Genomic DNA, 7,378 nt, shown 5'->3' on the forward strand with positions numbered 1-7,378 from the left:
GATATACTAAATTGGTTGTTGTTGATTGCCTGAAAATTTTGTTCGAAGGTGAGTAAGATAGACACTTATGTGCATGTGTAATCGAAAATCGTGTTGGAGTCGTAGGCGATAGATTTGATAGAATTGAAAATCGTGTTGGAGTCGTAGAGCAAGAACTTATTAACTTCCGCAATCAATTTGATCGACAACTAACTTCTTAGATTACATTTCATTGCATACTATATACCCTTTTATTTCAAAACTTGGTGTTTCGTGAATTGTTGTTAAATTTTTATATTAATGTAATTGCCTTTTATTATTGTTATCATTTTTCATTACTCAATACCCTTCATTATTCCTTTTACGTTTGTTTAATATTGAAGTATTCCAACTTGAAGTATTCAATTAATGATTTATTCTCAAAACATTGAAAACACAGTCATGCAGACCCCTTCGGAGTGCTTCAGCCACGGCTGGGTAGCACTCCTCAACTTTTGGTACAAAAGGGGATTTTCCACTGGTAAGCGATTACAAAGCCCCTGTAATTGATTACACGTGCTTTAGACCTGTGTCAATGGTGTAGGATCTCCCCTCTCAACCTAGGAACACCTATACTTGGTCTTCCATCCACATAGGACCGACCTAACTTGAAATTTCTCATTGTGGACACATTCAACCATGGCTTACAGGGTTAATCAATCTTCAAAACATTGAAAACACAGTCTTGCAGACCCATGGGGAGTGCTTCAGCCACGACTGGGTAGAACTCCTCAACTTTTGGTACAAAAGGGGATTTTTGCATTAGTAAGCGATTACAAGGCCCCTGTAATCGATTACACGTGCTTTAGGCCTGTGTCGATGGTGTAGGACCTCCCCTCTCAACCTAGGAACACCTATACTTGGTCTTCCATCCACATAGGACCGACGTAACTTGAAATTTCTTGTTGTGGACACATTCAACCATGGCCTACAAGGTTAATCAATCCTCAAAAAATTGATAGCAAACACGTAAGGACTATTGGGGAGTGCTTCAACCATGATTGGGGAGCGCTCCTCAGCTTTTGGTACAAATTGGGAATGTTTCACTAGTAAGCGATTACGAGGCCCTTGTAATCGATTACCATTGCATCAGTAAGTGTCAATGTTGCATTAACTCACCTCCGAATTTCTAAACACCTTTACTTGGTTTTCCATGCACATAAGACTGACCTAACTTGAAACTTGTTGTTGCAGACACCTTCAACCATGGATAACAGGGTTAAGAAATCCACAAAACATTGAAAACAAACACGTCAGGACTACTGGGAAGGGCTTCAGCCATGACTGGGGAGCGCTCCTAAGCTTTTGGTACAAATTGGGAATGTTTCATTGGTAAGCGATTATGAGGCCCTTGTAATCGATTACCATTGCATCAGTCGGTGTTAATGCTGCATTAACTCACATCCCAACCTCCAAACACCTATAATTGGTCTTTCATCCACATTGGACTAACCTAACTTGAAATTTCTTGTTGTCGACACATTCAACTATGGCCTATAGGGTTAATCAATTTTCAAAACACTAAAAACAGTCTTGCAGACCCCTAGGGAGTGCTTCAGCCATGACTGGGTAGCACTCCTCAACTTTTGGTACAAAAGGGGATTTTTCCACTGGTAATCGATTACCAAGCCCATGTAATCGATTACACCTACATCAGAACTGTATAAATGGTTTTAGGACCTACCTTCTCAACCTAGCAACACTTGTACTTGGTCTTCCATCCTCATTGGACTGACCTAACTGTGACATTTTTTATAAAAATCACAAAGGATAACTATTAAATAATACTACCAAACAACAAATGGAATGAAAATAACAATCAAAATTCAAATAACCACTTTCTTTATTTATTAACAATCAAAATAATTGTTCCAAATAAAGATATCCATAGTTCAACATGTACTAATATTTCACTATTCCCAAATTACATAAATCAATCAAGTTTTAGACTATATTCAATGTAGGGAGTTCTATAAGCTTTGCTTTTGTAATGCTTTCGGCGTACTCCTTCCTTCATAACAGTTTCATGGTTGTACATTCCTCCCTCACATGCAAAGTAATTGTAATTGTTTTCTTCTTTACATGGCATATTGTAACCACCATCATCTTTAATCTTTTCTTCAAGCAACTCAGATCGCAATGCAGATAACTCTTCTTCAAGTTCTTCAATTAAAGCATCTTGTTCCGTTAAAGCAACATCAATATGATTTTTCTGTTTTCGATTGCTTGTTGACTTTCTTGGTTTCTTCAAATCCTCTCTACTTGGATTAATTGGTGGTTTCTTCAAATCCTCTCCACTTGGATTTTTCTGTAAAGCACAAGAAACATTTAAAATTCTCAACTAAACAACAATTGAAGATGCCTGTAAAAGGAAAAAGAAACAACAATTAAAGATCGAAAACTGAAATATCATCATTTATTTGATTATCACTGTTGAAATTTGATATTTTAGATATTGAAAGAGGAAAAGAGAAAAGAAAAATGAAACACTGGTTTGATAATGCATTGTTATATTTGGTATACAAATATTTATGTGATATTTATTCTCACTTATCCCGATCTTGTTTTATGAAAATGAGAATGTGAACTGTAACATTTAGAGTGACACCAATATTGTCGTTATAACTCCTCAAATCTAAATCTGAAAGAATCAAGAATCAATAAATACATTGTTTTTTCTTCCTCACATTATGCATATCAACCCATTAGTAAATATGCTTTCACTAATGGTATAAATGTGATACTGAGAAACTAATGGTAATATTATGAATAATTATGTAACTGTAAGATAAAAATATATAAAAACGTGTAATTTTATAATTATAATTTGAATTTTATTTTAATAGATTGTAGAAATAAATATACATTAAAAGTATTTTATTTTTTTTATTTATTAAAGTATAATTAAATTCTAAATTCTAAATTTTGAAAGAAAAAAAAGAAGAAGATTACTTGAAATATAGGATATGGATAAAGATACTTTGACACAGGATATATACATTAAGAAAAGTGGCTTTTAAAAAGTAAGGGAGGAATTATAGGTGTCCCTTTAACAGTGTTCAACGTCCTTTGAAGCTTACTATAAGTAAATTTTAGTTTCTCCGAAATTTTGAAGACAAAAATGGGACCATTGAAGAGTTTGTCTTTTAGTGACTTGAAAATGGTTCTGTAATGATATTCTCATAATTGTAAAATATTAATGTTTGGTAGACAAAAAAAAAATTAAAGGGCATTAAGAACGCTGTAAAGAAAAAAAATTAAAGGACATTAAGAACGCTGAAAAAAAAAATGAGTGCAGCAACTACCGAAGAGAAAAATGTGTTGCTACAAGTATTATTTACCCGAGAGAAAATATGAGTGACTAAGTCAAGCAATTGCATATAAAAAAAAGGTCATGGCCTAACAACGGATTAGTGACAAAACAAATCATACCAGATGGTACTATTCCAATACCATCTTACAAAATAACATACATTTAATTCAATCAGCACAAAATTTAGCTTGTAAGACCAAGATTGCCCTTAATGATATATTTTATTTTCCACAATTTCCACTTTATGTGAGACTTGGATTTCTTTCCAATTCTCCTCACGTCCAACAATATTGGGTTTGGATAACTTGGTGAATGGTCTTTTTTTAACGGATCTTAGATAGACTTTAAACCATATCGAAATGATTATTTGCAATTGTGTGATTTGTACGTAGATGAGGATTGTTATTTATAATGAAGAGAGATAATAATAAGGAACAAAATCAATATCAAATAATGGGAAATATTTGGTAAGATATTTCCTCGTCAAATTATATAATATCTTCCTATTTAATGTCATCAAGTTATAATTATCATACCTTGTAAAGAGCACCAAACTTCTTCCAGATTTCCCCATTATAGGTACATAATGAGTCATAATATGCCAGGAAAAGGATGTCTAAGACCAAGTTGTCTTCAATTAGAGTCTCCTCAGCCCACAGGTAAAAAGCTCAACATCCTTCAAGCATTCCACAATCCACAATTAACAATAGTTGAGTCATCAAGAAATAAATTTTCCAATTATCATATTAGATACAAATCAAAGAAAAAAGAAAGATCTCATTAGAGGGTAGAAAATGATTGTTCCAGCATCTAGTGTTCGCATGCTCCAGATGAAAATATACAATTACAACATCTCAGCTTTGAGACACATAGCACACTAATCCAGAACATGAAAGAATAGCCCGTCGAAGAACCAATGTCACGGGTCAAATCCATTGTACACAAAAATGAAGAGAGAACAAGAAACTTTAAAAAAACTTCGACGAAGATCGGTGAACGAAGATCACGAACTCCACAGAGAAACACACTTCCAACAGGGTAGGCAGTGCACAAAACCAACACAAAAATTGAAATCAAAATAAAAACCCTAAAAATGAGGAGGAAGAAAAGAGTGCTATGGAGAGAGAACGTGAATTTGAAAATGAAATCCCTAGGAATGAGAAGAAAGATGGAGAGAGGATAGAGTGCCAAAACAAAGGAGGGGCACTTTCGGACTCCAATCCTGAACCCTATACAAATCAGATTTTTAAATTAAAAATAAAATTCAAAATGGACCAATTAAAGAACCACAAACTTCAAACAAACTCCAGATTGAAGAAAAACGAAGAAAGAACCACAAACTTCAAACAAACCTTCCACGAAGACCGGTTAAAGCAAACCATGAACTCCACAGAAAAACGAACTCCAGATTGAAGCACAGGGGCAACAAGTGAACGAAACAAACACACAAATTAAAATCAAAATCAAAACCCTAAATATGGAAGAGGGAGAAGAGAGTGCTTGATGGAGAGAGAACAAAATTTTCAAAATGAAATCCCTAGGAGTGAGAAGCAATTCTTCTGGACAGAGGATGGACTTGAAAAATGAACCAGGGGCAGTTTCGGAAACTGCAAGTGAACCCATCCAAATTAGATTTTCATATTAAAAAAATAAATTCAAATGCAACCAATTACAATGTGACACATGGCGTTGTCAAAAGCATTGTCAAAAACGCGTTGTTAAAATATCGCGATCCTACCCTTTTGACTGTGACAACCATGTAATAAAGTCTATGACCATGATATGTTAACAACTTTTTCACAACAACCACATGTTAACAATTTATTGGTCAGTTTGAAATTTGTATTTTTAATTTGATATAATAAGGTGGAAAGACACATATTGCAGAGCTTTCATTTTCTTTCTGTCTCATCCATTTTAATTTTCGTTCTCTCTTCCATTTTCATCTTGGTTCTCTGTCTTCAATTTTCATTTGGGTTCTTTCTATTTCATTTTCCTTTCATTTTCGTTCCTTCCCTTCTCTCTCCTTTCTCTCTCAGTCTATTATATTCTTTGACGAATGAACCTCCGACGACCTCTTTCCTGTTTCTTCCACCATCATCAACGTCAAGACATTGCCTTCCTTTGTTGGAACGATTTGTTTTTTCGATTCACTGTTCACCGGCAAGACACCTCTCTCCTTTTCCCTTATTTGGGTTGTGGATTGCGAAATGGAAGCAAGGTATTTCCGCTATACCCTTTGCTATTTCCCCTTTCCCCTTTTACGTTTCCCCTTTCTCCTTTTCCCTTTCCCCTTTTCCCTTTTCCCTTTCCCCTTTCCTGTTTTCTCTTTTATTATTTCATTTTTTCATTGTTATGACATGATAAGTTTTATTTTATGCAGTTGTGTGTGCGATATTATTTCAAAACCAAGTTAGTTGTTACTTTGAATCAAAGATTGACTCCAGAGTAGAGAAGCTTTATTGAAAAGACATCATTTGGTTGATTTTTAGAGTTGAATGACAATGTTAAGATTGGTAGAAATGTCTTGAATGAATTATATGTCAGATGAGTTATGTACAAGAGCATGAAGGAAGGATGACGCGTATGTTACAAAAGTCGAACGCTAAGAACTCCCTACGCTGGATATGGTCCTAGACGGTAGTGATATGTGTCTTAAGTGTTTGTTTTAAACGATGTTGACAATAGGAAATGAAGATCATTGTAAAGTTAACTAAATGTAAATTGATTGCAATAATGATTGACTACGCTAATTGATAACAATTGAATTTACCGTTATTTGATATTGAATTTTGATACTAAAAACATCCTTTTTAACTTAGAAATTAGCTTAAAATCATAGTTTTGTGTTATTTGTGTAAGAGAGTTGAAGGTGAATTGAATGATTTTATGCTAGATTCCCTGGTTTTTAATAGGAATTCAGATGATTTGGAAGAAGAGTTGAAGTAATAAGGAGTTGGAACTCAGGAAGGACTGGAAAAGCAGCAGAAAAGGAAGGTTTGGACATCCTAGGCACTGTATCTTTTGGTTGAAGAGGCACAGAAATAGACTCTTTCACTCCTTGAAGGCAGATTTGGATGCGAGAGCCTCTATCTACAACTTTTAGGGTTTTTCTATCTCGTTCTTTCCATTATTCATCTAGTTTCTCCATGTTTATGGGGAACTAACTTTCATTTGTTGTTGGGGAAAAATGTAATCCTTTGAAACTCTCATGTATTTGAAATTATTTATATTACAAATGCTTCTTTCCTTAATTGTTAGGGTTTTTCCTCTATACTCTATGCATTGCTTTGTTTAACTCATTCATAGCATGATAAATGATTTCGTTGATATGGACACATACAAGGCAATCTAGATCTGGGGAATCTCTCCCAAAAGCAGTATTACCTAGACATACGGATATGAGTTTTGGTTGCGTTAAGCTTTTGTGCGTATGTAATGCGAAATTGATTGTTAGGGAGACAAGACATTGTAAACTAGTAATTAAGGATAGACTTTCTTCGCCGAGACATCGAGTTTTAAGTAAATTAGAAAGTGGCATTAACATTAATGAAGAAGACGAATTCTTATATGCATGAGAGTGGATAGGAGAAATCGTAATCCCCAACAACATACTCATTCCATAATTTTACAAACCATATTTACCTTTGTAGTTTCTTGCCAATTGATCAAAACTTGCATTCATGTTTACTTTTTACATTTTAAACCAAATGATTTTATTCTCAAGTCTTATTGAATCAAGAAATCACATAACTGTTTAGGCCATGAATCTCTAGGGAAAACGATACTTGGTCTTACCATTTATATTACTTGATACGATTCGATACACTTGCCAGAGTCATAATAAGTTTTTGGCGCCATTGCCGGGGACTCGTGGTTTAACTAATCTATTTGTGTGATTATTGATTAACTTTGACTTGATTTTTATTGTTATAATTTTTATTTTTATTTTTGTTTTTGTTTTTGTTTTGTGTTAACAATTGCTTTCTAGGGTTTTGTTTTCTTGTGTATTCAAGGTACAGTTCGCACTAGAAGCAAGAAAAATAC

Source organism: Vigna radiata, chromosome 11, assembly GCF_000741045.1.
Source record: "Vigna radiata var. radiata cultivar VC1973A chromosome 11, Vradiata_ver6, whole genome shotgun sequence".
NCBI lineage: Eukaryota > Viridiplantae > Streptophyta > Magnoliopsida > Fabales > Fabaceae > Vigna > Vigna radiata.